The sequence below is a fragment of the Lygodium microphyllum genome, chromosome 24 (assembly GCF_053477565.2).
Source record: "Lygodium microphyllum isolate KBCC chromosome 24, Lygodium_microphyllum_v1.1.10, whole genome shotgun sequence".
In the NCBI taxonomy this organism is placed as follows: domain Eukaryota; kingdom Viridiplantae; phylum Streptophyta; class Polypodiopsida; order Schizaeales; family Lygodiaceae; genus Lygodium; species Lygodium microphyllum.
Genome location: NC_141158.1, coordinates 64,867,213 through 64,889,621, shown reverse-complemented (window position 1 = coordinate 64,889,621; position 22,409 = coordinate 64,867,213).

Sequence of the window (22,409 nt, the reverse complement as noted above, 5' to 3'; positions counted from 1 at the left end):
AAGTTAAAGAGGGAAGCTTTCTTTTGGGATACACTTGCAGATAACAACTTCAACCAGTTAAATGAACTCTTTTTTCTCATATCTTAGTATACTTGAATTTCTCTAGAGAGTTTATCATATAGTGTGATGCCAGTGGCTGTGGAATAGGGGGCTGTATTACTACAGGAGCATCGAGTTATTGCCTTTGAAAGTCACAAGCTTATAGATAAGAAGATAGTTATAAATGTCTATGACCAAGAGATATTGGCTATTTTTTATGTGATAAAGAAGTGGCACCATTATTTTAATGATGGTTGATTTAGAGTCCAAAGTGATCACAAGGTCCTAAAGTATTTCCTTACTCAGTAAAATCTCACTCCTAAGAAGTGTAGGTGGGTAGCTACTCTGCAAAAGTATGATTTTGATATCACTCATAGACAATGTGGTAGTTGACTCTCTTTCCAAAATTTGGGCATGTAAAGTTTCAACTATGATGATGATTGAGCTACATAGTGATGGGATTGAGGAGTTACAGGAAGCCTATTTTTGGATGATGACCTCAACCATGTTTTTCAAAAATTATAGCAAGGTCTCACAGAGGAAAACTCATGTTACAAGCTTAAAAATAGCTTAATATAGCTTAATGGTAAGATTGTCATTTCCTCTACTTCTTCTTTCAAGTTAAAAATGATAAAGGAGTTGCATTCTTTAACTTTAGTTGACATTTTGGAGTCTCTAAAATCCATGATAAGATCAATAAAAGTTTTTACTAGAAAGGATGGTGGAAAGATGCTAAGGCATTTGTTATGAAGTGTGTCTTGTCAATAGAATAAAGACAATATCCATAAGCCAAGTGGTTTATTGCATCCATTACCTATTCTTGAGAGCAAATGGATGCATATTACCATGGACTTCATTACTAGCTTATCTACTACCAAAAAGGGATGGAATAGTATATATATAGTCATAGATAGACTTATCAAAGCAATCCATTTCATTCTTACTAAGACACAATTGACTACTTCACATGTGACTAATCTATTTATGGAGCAGATATCTAGATTACATGAATTACAGTGGGTGATTGTGCATGATAGGGATTCCAAGTTCATGAGAAACTTTTGGCAGGTAGTATTCAGCTCCATAGGTACTAAGTTGGCTCCTTCTACATCCTATCATCCACAGATTGATGGCCAGATAGAAAATGTAAATAAGTAGTTGGAGACTTACATTCACCATTTTTGTCATGATGTGTAGCATGGGTGAGATTCTTGGTTGCATTTGGTTGAGTTTGCTTATAATAACTCAACTTATGCTAGTATTGGAGTTTCACTATTTAAGGCTATGTATGGTTACAAGGTGCCCTTACCCATAATCATTTTCAGTGATAAGATCAATCCTCATGGGAAAGAATAATTGAAAATAATGAAAATTCTTCTTCAAGAGTGTATGATGAATGTTGGGAAGGGTCAAGATCAAATGGAGACTGCATGCTAATGAGAAGAGACGACATTTAGAGTTCTAGGAAGGAGAGTTAGTTTTGTTGAAAGTACCCAAGTCTCGATATGGTAACAAACTTGCTCATAGGTTTTAAGGATCCTATGGGATCTTGACATGCATTGGAGATTTAGCATATAAACTGAAACTACTCTCTTCTACTAAGATTCATAATGGATTTTATGTCAATCAACTCAAGCCCTTTTATGATACTCAGGTGGATATAGTTAATGAGCTCCCTCCTATAGATGAAGAAGATCTTATTCAATACATCCCTGAGGAGATCATAGGTTAGCATGAGAAGAAGATTTTCTCTCATTTTATCATTGAGAATTTGATCAATGGAGAGATTTGCTTCCTGAGGAAGTTTCTTAGAAGCTTAAAACTTTATTAGATGAGTTTCCTTACTTATGGGATGCATTAATGGTTGAAGCATAGATGTGGACCTAGTAATGGTGCAAAAAGTGTTTAGACAACAATCTACTTTGGAACAGTTTTTATTTTGCCTAATTTTAGAAATATACCACCCATATACATTCAAATACTCTTCAATAGCTACAATTTGACATGTATCACATTTTGTTTGGATAGTTTGATTAGAAGTTATGGTAGGTTTTGTTCAGCAAGGTCTAGTACATCAAGCTGTCTATTCATTCTTGAGCGTGTTTCTTGAAGATCTAAAGGCTTCAATTTCTTTTTGAAGATATTTGGATCATGTATATAGGTGAGGTTTTCCTTCGTGTCTTCATTTCAATCAATTTATCTTCACTTTTTTATTCATTTTCCATACTTTATATAGCTAAAGTCAAACTAGTACTCTATTTCATTTATCCTTCTTAGCCATTGTAAGTTTATTTTTGTGGGAAAAAACATTTGGGAAGGGGTGGACTAGTACGAGGAGACCCCCAAATGCCAGATGAGTAACCAAGAAAACCAATCATTGAAGACCAAGAGGCTTGAGTTGTTGAGCCACTTAGGGAGCAACAAAGACCGACACAATTAGGGATGCAACTTTGCCCAATTTGATCAACCTCATCGATACCATAGTTTCTTAGAAAACCATTGGCATGCCAAGAACTAGCACCAACCCTAGAGATGATGAACTCAACTTGCAGGAATTTCCAAATGATATCTAGCAGCTTGAAAACTAGTATGACCTGCAAACCAAAATGGTTCATCATGGTAGACCGGATGAGGAGATCATAGCCGATCTCGAGGAAGAGAGAAAGTTGGTTTAAAAAATCATTGAAAAGCATAGCCACCTACAATCAAGAGCAATGAGCTCAGAAGTTGAGACAAGACATAGAAATGCATGAGGTCCAATGTGTCTTGGCTCTCGCCAACAAAACTAGTGGAAGACCAAATATTGAGAGGGAGAAAGTGCTAAAGGCAGATCTTGCACTAAGTGAGCTTCTTATGAAGCAACTTTTAGATAATATGGATGTAGAGTAGAGCAGAGTAGCCCTAGCAACTACATTGTTATTAGGGCTAGGAATCACCCCAAACTCTAGGAGCCAAACCAGGATACCTACCATTGCCAAGCAACTCAACAAGTATCATCTCAGCAATCACTCGTACAGCTTCATAGAATAGTTGGCTAAGCTTTAAGAGATGATGAGAAGGCCCACATGACCTCACATGCAGTGCATGCATTGCAAAGAAAACCACCTTCTAGTTGAGTGATTGGATCCTAGATTGAGACCATGTGCTAAGTGCGGCAAGTTTGGCCATGATGCAATGCATTGCAAATTTCCAAGATGATTCCCATACCCGCAATTGTACAATTAGCCATATTACTTAGGGAATAGGTCACCAAACTTTGGAAGGGGAGCTCCATTACCTCTCCTAGCACCTAATGACTCAAAGACAGCCATCCCTAGGATGGATATCAACCCTACAGGGATACCTAGACCACCTATACCCATAGTGACCCATCCATTGAGCGACACTCTGACACATTACGTTGAGGGATATCCAAACCACCTAGACCCACTGTGACCCATCCATTGATCGATGCTCAGATACATTACATAGAGGAGCCGAATGAGGACGAAGTGTACGTAAACCCTTATGTCTCATTTGATGAGGAGGGAAACCCCATCTTGATGGACTTCTGACTAGTGTCACTGATGGCATTAGGTAGGGGAAGAGGTAGAGGTCTAGGAGGACAAAAATGAGAACCCATCGCATGATGTTAGACTTGGTCACCCAAGGCATATCTCATCTTGCTGCTCTGAAAGGGAGTAAGCCAATTGAGAGACAATGTGAACTTGAGATGTACAGAGTGCGGGATCACACACTTGTACATCGAGTGCCTTAGTAGGCAAAAAACCTCCACTAGTTTGGCAATAGTGCCATCTGTACCATTGGAGCTATTTGGAGTTAAGATACTTGATAGTGAGGCTATGTTGATCCCATTGAATGTCATGAACCGAGCACAAACTAAGCAGGTGGGTATGTCATTACTCGAACCTAGCAACCTTGGCACAACTTCAATAGGGAAGAAGAGCCATGGGAGAAGGGGAAAAAGTGCCGAGGTGAAGGTTACACTCAAGACAGATAGTACCACTACACTAGCCAAGGGGAAGCAAGTCACGGATGTGGAAGTAGAAACATCTGCTCCTAAGACAACAAAAAAGGGGAGTGCCAAGATTTGGGAGTATCCTGACCCAAGACACCAATTGGAGATAGTAGATAAGATCAAGGAGTGGGTGAGAGAAGCCCAAGAGCACCTAAAGGATGCCGAACCCATCATTAAAGGTGAGATCAATGAGCTCTCTAGCATAAGTACACCTGTCTTGCCTACGTGGGTAAGATCAAGAGATGCATCCTCGCCCTAGGTAGCACTAAATAGACAAAGCCTAGATGCCACATGCAGGCAAACCACCCGAAACTACTAGAAAAAGACCATAGAGCCTAAGGAAAAGCAAGTGGTTGGAAATTTTCTCTCACAACATTGATATCAGTCCCTGTGACTCTACCTTTGGGAGAGCTGTTTAGGCAAAACCCAACATTTTGGCAAGTGTTGAAGTAGTGGGTAGGACCCGATGAACTTGGACGACTGACTTGCCTAACCATGACATGGCAACACAACTATCAACCTTAACCCTACACTCTGTGCCTAAGTCCTTGCATGTAAACACTTTTTAGGAAGGCACAGAAATGCACATAGTCTTACATGTCAAAACATTAGGAGATGACACAAGAAAGGGAATCGTGGATATGAGAGTAGGAGTCAGCATGCTCAGCCATACAATCTTGTAGGCCTAGGGTAACCCACCTGTGGAGAATTCAAGGTTTAATGTCACACTAGCTAATGGAATGAAGGTTAGACCATTTGGAGTATGGAGAGATTGGCCTTGAAGATAGTAGGAGTTCAATTCTCAATGAACTTCATAGTCATAAAGGGAGTGAACTACAACATCCTACTAGGCCAGTCCTGGATGCAAATCGCACAAGTAATAGAAGATTGTGGTAACGTTCTAATATTCTTAAACAACACGTTAGAAGTTATAAGAGTAAAGATGCACACTTGAAAGACCATGCCGGTTGACCTAGATGCTATCTCTACCATCCTGAAAGGAGACTCATAAGTCTGAAATTCCTACGGGCCACTAACAAATCATATTCCTTTACCCAATTAAGAGTGGGATTGGATGCATGTGCTAGCCACCATCGATCTACCATTTTCATATGACAAGGAAGATTATAAGTGGGCTACAAGACATCCAATGAGTCCCACAAAGTTACACCATCTCAGCTAGCCAAGAGTAGGACCACACCATCAGTACCATTCTGCATGATGGCCAAGAGCTCTACTAGTTGACCAATACATGTCCCTACCAATGTTCCATCTAGCAAGTTTGAACTCCAGGGGATTCTTGATCACTTGACAAGAGAGCTAGTTGATAACCCCACTGCCAATCTCAAACCCCTCAAGGACCTCATGGAGGAGCTGAAGTGGAAATGGACCAAAATGCATGACTTGAACCTATTGTACAATTGGACACTAATCATGAATGAAGAGAAGACTAAGAGTGGAAGCCTAGGAAATGAAGAGTAGCCAGAATATAAGGATTCAGATAGCGAATACGAAGACTGCTACTCTACAAATGAGGAAAGTGAGGAAGAGGTCGAGACAATAGAGTACAATATAGATGGCCAAATGATCGAATAGATACGAATAGAATTCAAGCCATGGAAAACCAATGTCTTCACTCAGGATCGAAAGTTAGCAGGGGAAGACAAAATTCCTTGACTTGTGTTTATAGTAGAGGACCTAACTAAGAAACAGGAGGCCGATCTCATCGCTCTCATGTGAGAGTACATGGATGTGTTTGCTTGGTCCTTAGATGAGCTAAAAGGAGTAGATTTGAGGGTCATGACTCATACCATCCCTATGACTCCCGATGCAACACCAGTTAAGCAGCGACCATACCCAATGAATCTGAAGCACGCACACTTCGTTGTTAAGGAAGAGATAGATAAGATGTTGAAGGCCGAATTCATTTACAAAATCAAGCAATAAAATGGGTGTCACTTATAGTAACTATCCTAAAGAAGAATGGAAAGATTTGAGTGTGTGGGAACTATAACAAGGTCAATGCTGTGAATAAGAGAGACAACTATCTACTACCCTACACGGAGCACATGCTCGAAAGAGTAGGGAGGAAAGAAGTCTATAGTTTTTTAGATGGCTTCTCCAGCCGCCACAATCAGGGGCAAGTGCACCCTAAAGATAAACATAAGATATCATTTGCAACTGAATGGGGGCATATTTGCCTAGACAGTCATTCCATTTGGGCTAATGAATGCACTAGCTACTTTTCAACGTCTCACGTGTACCATCTTCAAAGACATGCTTAGGCTAGAATTGGAGGTGTTTGTTGATGATCTATGTGTTCATTCCAGTTGAAGGGAACACCTAGATAAACTTCGCATAGTCTTTGAGCAGTATAAACTGTATAATCTCTCCTTGAACTCCATAAAGTGCTAGTTCTGGACAAAACACGGATGTATCCCAAGGCACGTAGTGTCTAAGAAAATCATTGCCGTAGACTTCTCCAAAATTAGAGTCATTGTTGATTTACCACCACCCACAAACTATAAGGGAGTTTAATGCTTCCTAGGATATATAGGGTACTGTCGGTGATTCATTCTAAACTATCCATTAATTGCTAGATCCCTTTACAAATTGTTGATTGTATTTGAGTGGACTGAGCAATGCCAGCGTGCCTATGAGGAGCTAAAGAATGTTGTTACAACTGCATCGATCCTATGAGCCCTAAATTGGAACATAACATTCCATGTGAACATTGATGCATCAAAGTTCACTGTGGGAGTTGTTTTGTGCTAACCTGTTGAACATACTTTCGATTATCCTATGAGCTTTGCTAACAGATAACTCACGGATACAGAGATGAATTACTCTACAATGGAAAGTGAAAGCCTAGTTATGGTGTTTGCTAAAGATGTTCAATTATTATCTTTTGACTATGCCCTTCACCTTCTTCATTGACTATCAAGCTTTGCTTTATTTGGTGAATAAGCCTTACACTACATGAATCATAGCTAGATAGTTACTTCTGCTTCTAGAATTTGACTTCTCTATGGTTGTGTGTAAGGGTAAGCACCATTACATGGCAGACCATATGTCACACATGCACATAAGAAAAGTGGCTGAACAGGGAATCGTAGATGACTTACCTGATGCACACCATTTCAGCATGTCTAGTGATGAATAAGGCCTGTTTAGGGCCGATCTAACACCACATTAGGAAAATGACATAGTCCAAATCCTAGAGCATGAATTTCTTGAAAGATCTATATCCTCAAGATTTATTCCTATCAGTTAATAGCTAGCCAACCCTACAGGCTAGGACAATATGGGTTATTGCAAAGATGCATGTGTGAGCATGATGTACTTGCTGAAGTGCATGGTAGAATTGCTAGAGGACACTTGAGTGGATACACTACAACACGCAAAGTGCTATAATATCAATTGTGGGGGCCCACCCTCTTCTACAATGCAACCAAGTTCATGAAGCATTGCGACGGCAAGTGCCAAAAGGACCAAAATCCCCATCCAAAAGGACAAGATGGTGTTGATCCCAATAATAACACAACCCTTTAAAACATGGGGAATCAACTTCATTGGGCCGATCAACCTCGATGGACAGAAACTTGGGCCACTAGGAAGAATCACGCTAAGACCATGGCTAAGTTCCTTTGGGAGCAGATGATCTCACGATTCCAGTTATCCCATTGAACTAGTTAGTGATCAAGGCACACACTTCACTGCTGAGAACTGGATTTTAGGAGCCGATTTCGAACCATGCTTGACTCATTTGAGGCCATTTTTGAAGCAAAAGTGCCCGAGAAGCGCCAAAGACCAAATTTTAATGAAAAATCAAGCAGTGTGGCAGATGGTCAAGCTAGAGCTTTCCTAAATGCATTTCAACATTAGGAATGCAATGCAAGTCTCGGTTCGTTGATCGGAGGTCGTTTGAGCCCCTATTTAATCCTCACAAGGTTTGGCATTATAAAGTAGCTATTGGATCCGAGAGCTGAAAAAGTGCGTGACAAAGGTCAAGTTGATGGATTTCAATGCTACGAAGCCACCTATTCAGACGAATCTTGAATCTGAGTTCATTTGCCCGCTCAAAACCAAAATATCCACTTGGGGATAGCGTGAACATGAGGAGTGTGAACTAGTTTTTTAAAATAAATGAAATAACATATTGATGAAACTTTGGAGGAAATGTTGATGAAACTTTGGAGGAAATAAAATGTTGATGAAACTTTGGAGGAAATGAAAAATATGCACGACAGGAGGGGGGGTGCAAATTTTTTTGCGCCCCCTCAAATTTCCAAAATTTTGCCTCTTGACGGCTACACAATCAAGAGAGAGGGTGGAGGATTGTTGATCTATGAGGGAAGAGCAAGATTTTGACTGTTCCTGCATGTAATATGGTTCATGCAATCAAAATCTAAAAATTCAGTCTTTCTCTCTCCTCTTTGTTGTTGTTCATATGCATCAATTCAAGAGAGAAGGGGGAGGGTTGTTGATGAAGAATCTGGAGCAAATGATGATGCTGGAGCAATGAATGACGTAGATCACACTGAGAGAGTGTCTCAGTGGCAAAGAAGAAGGGTCAATAGCCTCTCATCTATGAGATATGAGCCTCATAATCGCAGGTTCTATGTGTAAGTGAGCGGTTCTTTTGTTTTATGGAAAATGATTGAAGAAAGTGCTTGATTTTGTTTGTTCTTGATTTCCCATGTTGCATTCTCTTTGAAACATGAAAGAAAACTAGAAAATATAATGACATAATAATTTTTCACAAAACATGCAAAACTTATAAGTTGCAGTTTTTATAAAAATAATAGAATTTAAGGTTCTCGTTAAGTATTTTGGGGTCACATGGGATAGAGATGAATATCAAAATGATGATGAGTACCCTTGATGAGTAAGAACTCATAATTCTAAAATATCTCATTTTTATGAAGAAATAAATGAAAAAAATAGAGAAAATAATAAAAATTTTAGTTTTTATGCCTAAAAGTTTAGGGGAAAATACATTTTATGTTCATGAGCGTATAGCAAGGCTGGAGCATGAGGATTAAGCCTCAATCAAGACTTGTTTCTATGTTATAGTATATTTTTATTGATTTTTAGAAGGAGGGAGGAGGGTTTGTAAAAGTAGTTAGTTGCTAAAAATGATTCAAATTCTAATCTATTTGTCTATCCATAACATATAGGACAGATTATCGTTTGAATTAAGGAGACTACTAGCACAAAGAAATTCATTGCTAGTCTCTATCAATGCCACAAGTACGACTTGTTGAAGAATCATTGAAGGGTTGTTTTTGTATTGCACCTAGCTAGTTTCTAATGATAAAATGATTGAGCACAATGATCATCCAAACTTGCATTAAGTATAACATGGTATCAAACCTAGATGCATTGCAATTACTTTCCAAACATTGACCTATGTGGAGTGTGTAAGAAAACCCGAGTTGTAGGGTAGATGAACGGTTTCTTTGGGGCAAGCTTGGTAAGGAAATATCAAATCTCTTGGATCGTTCAAAGTATATAAGAGTGAAGATTATTCGTATGTTCTTTATGTTAGAGCAACACATCGAGGGGCCAATCTTCTCAGTGTAGGAGAGCTGCAGTGGGGCCACGACATTCAGTTGGAGGGTATTACATTGGTGTACTACACCAAGATATGTGGGATCTCACTCTGAGGATTAAGGAAAAGAAATTGTTGGACTACGTTGCATTAGAAATGCAATATCTACAATAGTAATTAGGGCAGCATACCTTTAGACGCTATTGGCCACGAGGCTATGTGGGGTTGTCTTATGAGAGTTGTAGAGGCCTAGCTAGTGCCTATAGCCATTGTTGCGGGCATGTTTTATAGGTCCCGATAGGTGGTGCATTTTACAAGAGCTACCTATTAGTGGTGATTTCCGTGCCTTGGTCGATTGGGACCTATTTTCCAGTGTATGCTAGAAATTAGTAAGCTAGACTCACAAGACCGTAAAGCAGAGCTCCAAAAGAAAGAAATGGCTAAATGAGCTAGATGGCGAGCTGAGATAAACAAAAGATACTCTTCGCAAAGGAGTGGCCCTATATCTTTGCAAGGGCATGGTTTTAATAACCCTAGCTCGGCACATACTTGTGCCAGGAGGCATATTACACAGTGGATTCCGTGCCACGGTGGATTCCGTGAGGTTTTACGGTGGATTCTGTAAACTTTTATTACCGGGGTTCATACACAAAGTGGATTCTTTGTGCGAGAAGTTGATGGGGACGCCTATCCTTTTCGGACGTTTTGTTAATTTAGTGTGTACATGGATAATTCCATAGCGGGTGATTCCGCAAAATACATATTAAATTAATAAACATTTATGAGTTTAGAGTGCGCACTCGTGATAAATTAGGGTTATGATTGATTTCTAACCAATTGATTTATTTATGTAGCTGAAGACTGCTAGGTATTCACTTTTGTCGGTTTAATTGTATTATTTTACTAACGGTTGTGAATGCTTCAGTTGATGTGTAGAGATAGCGGTAGTGGCGGTGGAAAGCATTGGAGGATAGCGTGTATTCGAGTTATCATCTATATTTTGACGGGCGCATACCTTAGGCATGGTGCCTATATTTTGTCGCGCCTATTTATTAAGGTGTTTAATATTATTTATTATTTTTGTATGTGCATGGGGGCACGATTTAGACATTTGTATTTGGATATTGTATTGGGTATGCCTGACTTCTTGGGCGCCCATTAGCTTTATTTCTATTTGGCACTAAAGCAAACTCAAAAGCTAAAAGCGTGCTATTTTGTAATTTGGGCTATTATTTGAGCTTGAAGATGATTAATACATAAAATACATGCTTTGTGGAGCACTCACACAAGGCATGGGGGGAGATTGCACCCAATTGGTCTCTTGTTCATGTCGTGCATGTCTTCTACATTGATTTATGTGCAAAAAGTAGAGTTCTTTTGTTCTTGGGGACCTTCTGACACTTACTACGCATGCTTATGGCATCCGATCTATGCACCACATAGGCCATTAGGGGGAGGAAGCTTTAGTTCTTCCCCCCCCAATCAGTCACTCCATTTCGAGTGGAGTTCTAGTTCTGGTTATTCGAACCCCTATAGTAGCGAATCTGGTTGTTACCATGGTGGCACAACCTATTGCTATACGTGTTCCAACGACAGATTTTCAAGCTTTGGGATTCCCTTTACCCATCTTTAATGGGTTAGCAGAAGAAGACATAACTGCACATTAACAAATTCTAAAAGTTGATGTTCAACTATTGTATCCAAGATGAATGACATTTAATGATGTTCTTTAACATGACTCTCAAAGGAAGAGTTGCCATATGGTATCATGACCTAGAGGCCGGAACCATAACCACTATTGATTTATTTTTTGAAGTTTTTCGAAGGGAGTTTGTCCCTAAAAGGGGTGGTTAATATTGCCTATGTGTACTAAATGTGACACATCAAGAGCCACATGAGGATATTTGAGCATATGCCAAGAAGTTAAAAGAGGTCTTTCGCAAATTGCAAGCCTCTATCCCTATCCCAATAGCCGCCCAACTACAATATTTTTTGCATGGTTTGGATTTTAACATTTGGGTGCAATTGAGTAGTGTCACTTTGTCAGATGTAGACATTGCCATTAGACGCAAGAAGTAGAATCCCAACTACAAGCCTATGCCTCTCGAACCAATCTTAATATGGGTCTAGTTTCGAAAAATAATTTGGCATTGACCAATGTCAATGGAAGTCAAGGGATAGCTATGACTAACCCGAATGTGAGAGGAAGCTTGGTCCAAAATGTGCCTTTATTGCCAGCTCCTCCGAGTGTGACTATGCCTATGGCTAGTCAGATGGCTCCACCAAATGTTGGAGGCCAAGCATCAAACCTAATGTTGTTCTTGTGAGTCAGCAACAACCAATGGCCAATCAAATTGTTAGGCCAATGGAACGACCAATAGATGATCATGGATATGAGTCAAGTGCATCGAATGTCCTTAACAAAGTTAAGGATATGATGAAGAACTACACTGACATGATTTTCAAACAATATCGACAAATAGCTGTTGATGTTAATTTCCTTAAAAAAAATAGAATCTGATAGGACGTAGATGCCTTGAAGAGGGTGCACCATCAAGATTTAGTTGTAAATGGTATGATAGCCAACACTACCCTAGAAATTATCCAAATGTTAAATATGGCATATGTGGGAAGTCCAACCATTTAGCTACCACCTATTGGAGTAAGATTAGCTCTGTCCAACAAGGTAGTAGATAGCCAGGTCCTGTTAGCCATCATGCGCAAGGGAACAATCTTCAACGAGATGATGGACCAAAGCAAATACTGGTAAGGCTACTGTAGTGGAGCTGCCTAGTGGAAGTGGAGTTAGCCTCATTGAGGCTATATGGGTTAATGGCACTGAAGCTTCTAACCTATTGGCCATTACAAGATGTCAAAAGGATAGAGAAGGCGACAAAGGTAATGTGGAACTTGTCGATGGAAACCTTGAGCAAGACGACAAAGGGGTGCAAGTCCTTAACCCTGGCATGGAAGGGGGACCTTTAAAACTTGTAGCTTTTGATGATGTGAAACAGGAGCTAGTAAAAGCACTAGTTTTAAAAGCACCTAAAAGGGGTGAAGTATTCTACATATTTTCAGTAGCCACCATGCATAGTACTAGTTGTTGTTTATCCCAAATTTGGGAGGAAAATTTGTATCACCCGATATTAGCCTTTGCTAGTGGAAAGTTGGGCATATCAGAAATCAATTACACCTACATGGAGAAGTTGTGCCTTGCAATGGTGTTTGTGACTAAAAAATTTAGGCACTACATTCTCTATGAGAAGGTAATTTTCTATATGAAGGCGGAGGGGCTTAGATTGCTAATGAACAAGCTACAACCACCTGATCATTTAGCAAAGTGGTTAATCACTTTGCAAGAATTGGATTATGAGATTAGAAGCAAGCCACCGAAGTTGCAGGGCATTGTGGAATGCCTCATGGATTTCGGGGAGCCGAAAGAGACTTTGGCTGAAGGAAGTGATGTTGAGGAAATGTTTAACATTGATACAACTTCAATCCCATCTTGATATGCTACTATAATGCATTATTTATTAAAGGGAGAGGCTGGAGTTGCTTTATCAAAATCAGAAAAGAGAAAAATCTTACAACAAGCTTTGAAATTTTCCTTGATTGTAGGAACACTATATCGGTAGGGGGTTGATGATATCTATTGTCGATGTGTGATGCCTGACGAGGTTCCATTCATTTTGGAAGAGTACCATGAATTTGCTTGCGGGGGACACTTTGCTGGGTGGCTAACTACACAAAAAGCTTTAAGAGCCGGATATTGGTGGTCGCCCATTTTCCAAGACACATTTGAGTATATTAAGAGATGCAATACTTGTCAACGGCATGACAATAGGGAGAATAATAAGCAACCATTTACTCCGATTATGGATGTACTTCCATTTGAGAAGTGAGGCATCAACTTTGTGGGTCCCATTACCCCATCATCTTCTATACAGAAGAGATATATCATAGTGGCAACTGACTATTTTACAAAGTGGTCATAAGCATGAGCGACGAGAAAGGACGACACAAAAGAGACTGCCAATTTCTTACTAGAGCAAATTATATGCCGATTTGGTCCACCAAAAGAATTAGTATCAGACCATGGAACCCATTTCCTAAACAAGGTGATTAAAAGCTTGACTGAAGCATGGTAAATTAAGCACAATAAGACGACCTCTTATAACCCATAGGTGAATGGGCAAGTTGAAAGTACTAACAAGTAGCTTTGTCAGGGGTATTTTGTCGAAAATAGTATCAGAAAAGAAGCAAGACTAGGATAAGAAACTATATGTGGCAGTGTGGGTGTATAATATGACGTTTAAGTGATCCTCTGGCTACACCATGTTCAAGCTAGTCTATGGGGAGTAGTATGTTTTGCCCTTAGAGATTGAGTTGCCGACTATAAGATTCACAATCAATCATTCTTTGGGTGATGAGGATGCCCTCTTCGAGTGCTTTACGACTTTGGCCCACTTGGATGAGCTCAAATTGTAGAGTTTGTTGCACTAGGAAGTGGCTAAGTGTCGGATGAAGCAACTACATGACTTAAAAGCAAAGAAATACATCTTTAAGAAGGGACATCTAGTTCTATATGATGATGCACATAGAGAACTATTTCCTGGAAAAATTGAGCCCAAATGGGACAGTCCCTACAAGGTTGTAAGAATAGAAAAAAATAAGTCCACGGCATTATTGGCTAATCGTGAGGGAGTGGAGTTTAAAAATAAGATTAATCTTAATAATATTAAACTTTATTATCTCTAAATGCAATAACGAAATAAGTGCCTTACAAGTCAATACTGGGCTGATCAGAAACCTACAATAGAAAATATTGGTTGATGGGGTGGCTTATTCCTTACTTGGAACACCCATACTTGGAGCAACGATATCATCAGGGAAAGCTTATCTGGTGGAGTAAAGGATATAGAGTGATTGAGCAAGAGGATGTATCATTTGTCTAGGAAATCAAAGTCTACTGTCATCACTACTTTCGAAATTCTGTCAAGCATCCCTGTTATATTCAATGAAGAAGGTGAGATGGAGCCTTCAGTACATCCTTTAAATATGCTGAATTTTGACTATCATAATTACAAGTAGAGGTGACAATGGCTCAAGATTTGGAAGGAGCAGGAACAAATGGTAATTATGCTATCTCAATGCCAAACTCAAGGCATAAAAAGGATGGGGGAGAAGGACAGGGCTGAAAAGACTGCTAAAAGGCTCAAGACCTCGCCAAATGCCTTGCCTTGGCAAAAAGTGAACAATTCATGGAACTAGCAAGGGTGGAGGCAGTGGAGGTAGATATAGAAGTCCAACAGCAAGCCTTCCTACATATTGTATTGCATGTGACCCAAGCTAAAGGCAAAGACATAGCAGAGGGGTTAAAAAGAAAGTTGAAAATTACAAGAAGAGCTATAAGCTACAGTCTCTAGGAGCCCATCCCCGTAGCCAACACTATAAAGCGCCAAGCAACAATGACAATACTTAAGGTAGGCCATGCTCTCAACAAAGGAGCTGGAGAAGTTAGGTTTTAGAGAGTAGGAACATGAAGTGCAATGCCTCACTGAAGAGCCAAGAGAGCTAGTGCAATAAGAGGGGCCAGACTTTGAGCAAGACCAAGATGAGGAAGAGCAGCCATGTGAACTTGAAAAAATCAACCAACCAAGGCACTCAATCACATCAAGAGTGGCTTTGAGGACCTAACACTATGTGCCGTATTACTGCCCCCATCCAACTATGGATACTTATTAACAAGGGCACCATGGGTTCTCATGGGTTCACCCAGTGACCCAATTCCCCTAGGGCTTAGAATTGAATAGGCCCCTAAAAGGGGCAAAGTTCAAACTCCGATGGGTTGCAACTCGAGATTCAAACTTGTGGCCCTCTGCACTCACTCACATGCTCTACACCATATGCGTGCATAGTGACCAGATGAAGGCATTAATCATGCACTCGCAAGATCTTTTTACCTTAAAATTAAATAGGCTGCCGACCGGAATGTTGCTAAAAATATGGGACCCATAACGTTATCTATCTCCACCCCCTCCCCCTACACACATCCTCCCTATTCACCACGAGTGCACTACAAGCGCGCACAAGGCCACAAAGTGTCCCACAAGCTTGCTTGGTGGACCACGGGCTGGGCCTACCCGACAGCCCTGTGGGTCACCTGCCAGCCAATCACTGTAGCTTGCGTGGCCTGATCCCACATCCATACAACCCACGAGTCATACAACCAGCACACTACGACTAGCCATGCATCACACATGACGACCCAGCCCACGTGCGGCAGCCTCCGCGTGGCACGTGTCCGCGTGTCATACGCCAGTCCACGAGTGGGCAGTCGGGGCTTCACAGGGGCAAGTTGACGATCATTCCACTTCGAGGCATCGCCACGAGCCTACCACCTGACCCGTGAGTGGTTCCCTAGCATTTTCATAAACCTAATCCTATTCACCACTCTTGAGCTGAATCAATCGTGTTGATATCATCACTCAAGCCCTCACACTTGATCCACCATGAGTAGGCATATAGACGTGGCACACTCTTAGTCACACACACACATGACACATTAGACACACTAATATTCATAGTTGTTAACATGTCACACACATAGACACATCCACTCATAGGCACCAAGGCCCAACACACTACCACTTTTATCACACTTAAGAGTTGGGTCGCCCCAGGGTGAGCAGGACAAACAGTCTCCACTCACCTTGAGGTCGCACCACACTCTTTGAAGACGGAGGAAACGGGAGTAGTGCCATTATTCGTAGACAAAACTTTTAAAAAGGCATTAATATGCTATGTTTATAGTTGGGCCTGCTAAATTACTTTGCACAAAGGTTTGACAACGTTTTGCAGAGTGTGGGGTTGAGAAGCTCATACGCACCAATGAGAGAACAAGAATGTCATAAACCTGCTAGCACTAGCTTAAAGCTATGTTTTTCCACTATGCTAGTATGGTGAGTGTGGGATTAACTTCACCCCACTCACCTTGCTCCTCCCTAGTGTAAGCGAGGGTTAGTAGGAGGAGTGGGGTCCAACTCCCCCTGCTAACCCTAGGTGTGACCTAGCTCTAAAGGCACACCACATACTCTTTAGATGTGGTCACTCACCAATTCGTAGGTGCAGACACACACACACACACCACTCTTAGACACCTAATGTGCTAGCAAGTGACATATGTAGTCACACACACACACACCCCCCTTCTACAAACATTGGTATTGCACATGATACACAAAGATATACTCTCCTTGGGTGAATAACATGGCTTTAGCCACACTTGGAGAATGTATAATGCACATGTGTATTATGTTGCATCCCACAAGCCTTAGATTTAGGATGAGGCTAGAAGCATAATTCTACCAAGCATACCCTCCTCACTAAAGAATATCATTTGCAACTTAAACTAGCAATTGGTGTTTAACTTGCAAGAATTTATTCCTTGGTATTGGATATCTACTTGCTTGCTTTATGGCAAGAACTAAATCTTAACACTTAATCTAATTGAGGGTTTCCCAATACTTGGGTTTGCCATTGGTTGATGGTTTCTACATCATTGAATAATAGTTGATTTGCCAACCCACATTGTTAATGATGCTTGCTACTAATTGCTCTCTAATGTATGTTTAGCACCACATTTCGTGGATTGGAATTTGTATGATAGTCAATTTGGCCTCTTCTTAATGTCCTTTGAATCCTTATGCCTTGTGGTATATAAAAATGCACCACTACCCAATTGATGGACCTAGTAACTACAATTGTAAGTTTGATTGGGCATACACTCCCTCTTCCATGGGGCCTACTAAGGGGATGTGTGGTCCTTGAGACTAAATTCATGATATCAAGGTAGAAGGATGATTCATTAAACCATTTTCCAAGTCCAATTAATATTCTATATTACCCAAACTAGCCTTGGTGAGCTAGCCACTCCTTGACTCGAGCTGGCCATGGGAAGAACTAGCCATTCCTTTACTTGGCCTACTACTAGTAGGTTTGAAGATATTTTAGTGCATCTAATTCAATGCAACTTTACTATTATTTCTACTTTTAGAGTAGTGGCCTCGCCCTTGACCCCCCTTGGCAATTTCACTAATTTTCCAACACCTTTTGGAGGAATTTTTGAAATTTTCATGGGTTGCCTTTCCTTTGCTTTTAAGGCTATAAAACAAGGTGAGCAAAGGAAAGGCACCACTTATGCATCTATGAGCACTATGCATAAGTGGTGCCTTCCCTTCACTTCTAAGGCTATAATGTGTAGTGCTACAGCTATCTATCTTCCTCACGACTATCTCCTACTCACCTTGATGTGTGCCTAAATGCCCAATGGCTCTCTTGACAATGTTTCACTACTGATCTACATTGCATTTGGAAGCTTAGATCAAAGATGTCAGTCTTAATCAACTGGACATATGGTGTTAGCTCTATTGAAGTAGCAATAGGTAGCGTGACCATTTTTAAAGTTATTGTAATCCCACAAGGGGCACTTCTAGCCTATTGTAGCTTTAGTAAGTGCTATGTTATTGAATGACATAACTAATTTGTTTATGCTAAAACATGCCATATGTATTTTTGTGCTTAACCATACATTAATGGCTACCAACATGGTGTCTTAGCTTTGGTTCTATTTCTCCTTCTCCATTCTAGAGCATTTGGAAATCTCTTGGGGCACACTTGGCTTTATATTGCAGATAAGGATCAATGGTTGGAATGGAAAAAACCTATAATCTCTTTGACTTATCCAACATATATTGTGAGATATGGTGAAAGGGATGGCAACTGGGTTGTGCCCCTCACACTTGCAACACAATTTTACTTGCTTTACTACTTACTAGTCATGTTCCTAGCCAATCTATAGGTACCTATATCAACCCCTTTATATCTTATCATATTTCATGTCCTGTCAACAACTATGCAAACACGTGGCTCGTCATTCATCACATCGTGTTTTCACATTGTAATGTATATTCTCATGTAATGTAACCATGCATTTGCATTGCAAGAGGAACTACATCTGTCCATTATAATGTACATTTTCATGTAACGTAGTACCATAAGCATGAATCTCATTTGTAGTACAATTATCTGGCAAGGATTTGCTTCATTTTGCTTGTTATTGCTTAGTTTTAACACACACCCCTAGGGCATGGTGAGAAATGCAGCCATGGTGTACTTTTACTAGTGCATTGCCATGTATCATTGGGTTGGGTCTTGAAGTTTGCTTCAAACTTGAAGTTGTAACTCAAGGAAACTAGTATGTCCCAAGCCTTACTGTGATTGCATGTTCTACTTCTCATGTTGGTCAATGAGGTTTTTGATTCTATTGTGCCCTTCAAACATCTCAATATTGACTCCTTCTCCTATTGTATATAGTGTCTTTCACTTATGTACTATGGAAGGTTATCCATGCTTTTCAGCAAGAAAAATCATTTTGCATTATTGCAATAATTTTCTACATGGTAATAGGACCAAATCTATTCATATGCAAATCTTAGGCTCTCCCTATGTAAAACGTTTCATATTACACCATGTAGCTCTACAACTATCCGATGGATGTTAATTACTTTCTTGCATACTATCCACCTGAAATTACTATGGACATAGGAGCAATAATCACCACATTTTGAAATACACTCCTAATTAATTCGTGATTATTGAAGGCTTTGATATATGCACCTCTCATCATATGGTCTGCTACAATTATGGCAAGTCCCCTAAAGGGTAGACATAATGGCAACATAGCCTTCTTATACGCACATTGGTCTTTGGTATAAAATTGACAATATCTGCATGGATAAAAATCAACCAGACTTATTGTATGCCTATGATTGCTAGAGCCAAACTACTAGAGCCAAATCAAGCCAAATACACTTATTGCATCAAGAGGTTAATTCTAAATTCAAGAGCAATGAGATCATCTAATGACTCCCCATCAAATCTAGTACAATGCCAACTTCTTAATAACTTCAACCTACTCTAACTTAGAATGCACATAGCCAATACGTTGCTGATAGGAGTAGATAAAACAACAAAAACTAGAGAGTAGACCAAAGCCCCTTTTATCATCACCAAACAAATGGGAAAATATAGAGCAAGAGATGATTCCTACAACATCATAGAGAAGTTTTAGTGATATGTGAGGGCAACAACCTCACATTTAGCTAAAAAAAAGTGAGTCTTTGGATTGTTCTTGAATGACAAACAACAAACATGGTTTACAAGATTGGACATTAGGGAAATGTAGAAATTCTCAACACTTAGATACCTTTGCATAATGCCCTTTTTCGAATCTAGATATGGAGACATAGCTAATAAATATATAGTATCAAGAAGAAGAGAGTATGAAGAATTTGTGGCTAAAGTTTAAAGTCTATATATGAGAATCACACTTGGAGAAAGGCGAAGTGCAAAAGCTACAACTAAGGAATTCATCAAAGGCATCTGAGACCCTAGAGATGCACCTTATAGAACATGTAAGACACCATGTGAGTTCCAAAGAAAGGGTATTTTATTTAGTAAAATTTACATGATTATATTTACAAAATAGATTTTTAATTATAAATTTTTTAAAAACTATAAATTTAGTAAAATAAAAGGGGTCATTTGATTGCCTTATAGCATGTAGTGACAAGGTATTTCTTAATACCCTCTAAACACATGTTATATAGATAATTTCTTATAGATGCACCCCTTGAGTTTGAGATGAGAGGATCTACAATGCCTTTATTAACAACTCAACGCTAGGTTGGTCCAATATTATGATATACTAAATGAAGCAATTAGAATATATAATCTCTATAAGAAAATGAGCTAAAACAAAAAGAGAATAGGAACTTTGTATAAATTACATGGTGCAACAGACAATATTTAAGCAAGGCATTAGGAGAAATATGGACTCTCTTTTTTGCCCCTTAAGGAGTGAATAAACAAATATAGGCCTAACCAATGAGAGAGCTGGGATTCCAGATTCATGTAACATGAATCTTCTAGCCATATCTTGGACCAAATCTTCCCTTAGCAATAAAATAAGGGAAAAGGGGAGTACAAAGCTGTCACTTCTTGGAAGTTTGTGCCTCGAATTTTCATTTTCTTATTTTTTATGTTTGACTTTTCTTTTCTCCCCTTTTCAGTTTCCCCCTCTTTTTTAGGCGGAACTCAAATTTGTCATATCTCTTTCCCCGCTTCTTCTTTCCTGACGAAATTTTACAGCCTCACTGTTTCTTGCCATGTCTGTAACCCTGTAAAATTTCATTTGCTTTGCACAAGCACAGAGAGAGATTCATGTGTTTTATGAGAGCAGAGCTTGTTTTACCAAAGCCCTAAGATTCTCTTCACAAAACTCTACAGGTATATTTTTCTCTTCCATAGATGTTCTATGGTAAAGTTTTATCTCGTTTGGAGAAAACCTGTACAAGTTATGTGCATTCTCTGACATGTAATTTCTTTTGTTTTGATGCTCTAGGAGTCTCTTACAGTCAATAATAGTGATATTTTGAATACTCAACTTCTTCTTCAACATCTTAGGGTTTCTCTGTAAACAAAGTTACAGGTATATTGTCTTGTTTTTTTGTTGCTCCACTGTTAAATTTCATCTCGTTTAGACAAAATGTATACAAGTTACATGCATACTGAGATTTCCTTTGTTTTTTTACTCCAAGAATCTCCGAGGGTGAAGAACAATGATTTATTAAGAACTCAACTTCTACAACATCTTTGGGATTTTGAACACTCAACTTCTTCTTCAACATCTTAGGGTTTCTCTGTAAACAAAGTTACAGGTATATTGTCTTGTTTTTTTGTTGCTCCACTGTTAAATTTTATCTCGTTTAGACAAAATGTATACAAGTTACATGCATACTGAGCTTTCCTTTGTTTTTTTACTCCAAGAATCTCCGAGGGTGAAGAACAATGATTTATTAAGAACTCAACTTCTACAACATCTTTGGGATTTTTTGTAGAGAAAGCCACAGGTATATTGCCATTTTTTACTACTGTTCCATGGTTAAATTTCAACGCATTTGGACAAAGCCTATATAAGTTATATGTATGTGTTGACCCAATATTTCTTTTGTTTTTGTACTACAGGAATCTGTCAGTGAAGGAACAATGGTCTTGCTATAAGTCAACTTCTTGTTCAACATATCTAGGGATCTTTGTGAAAGAAATTACAGGTACAATGTTTCTTTTTTAAATTGATACATTTAAATTTAATTTCATTTGGAGATAACATTTGCAAATTATACACATGTTGATAGGTAACTTTTGTATTTGGTTGTTACAGATGTCTTCACGGAGGAAAAATATCAGTAGCATACTTGCAGTGGAGGTCTTCAACAGGAAAGATAATGGCGGTAATTGGATTTGTGATAAGTATTATAAGTTGGATTGGATTTTGATGCACCCAAGTACTCGAGGGAGTTTCAAGGTCAAGCGCAAGGATGTTGCAAACCCTAGCAAACATTGGAAAGGTAGAATTCTAGAGTTCAAAAAAGTGTTTAATGGCACAAGTGCAGTAACAGAAGTGTTGATTCAACATGTTTATACGCATAAACAAATCTCTGTACACGACGAGAACAACATTGCAAATTATAAACAAAACAATAAGTTGTTAAATTTTATCATTGATTATTCTTTTGTATCAGAGTTGTTTTTAAAAGTCTTTGCAGTATTCTAATTCAGTCTTGTTTGATTGACAGCTCTATATCCATCAACTTTGCATGAATGGCAGAATGTGGAATGTTTAAGCGGCAAGATACATGTTTGGCATGAAGAGATAGGTTCTTTGATCTATGATAA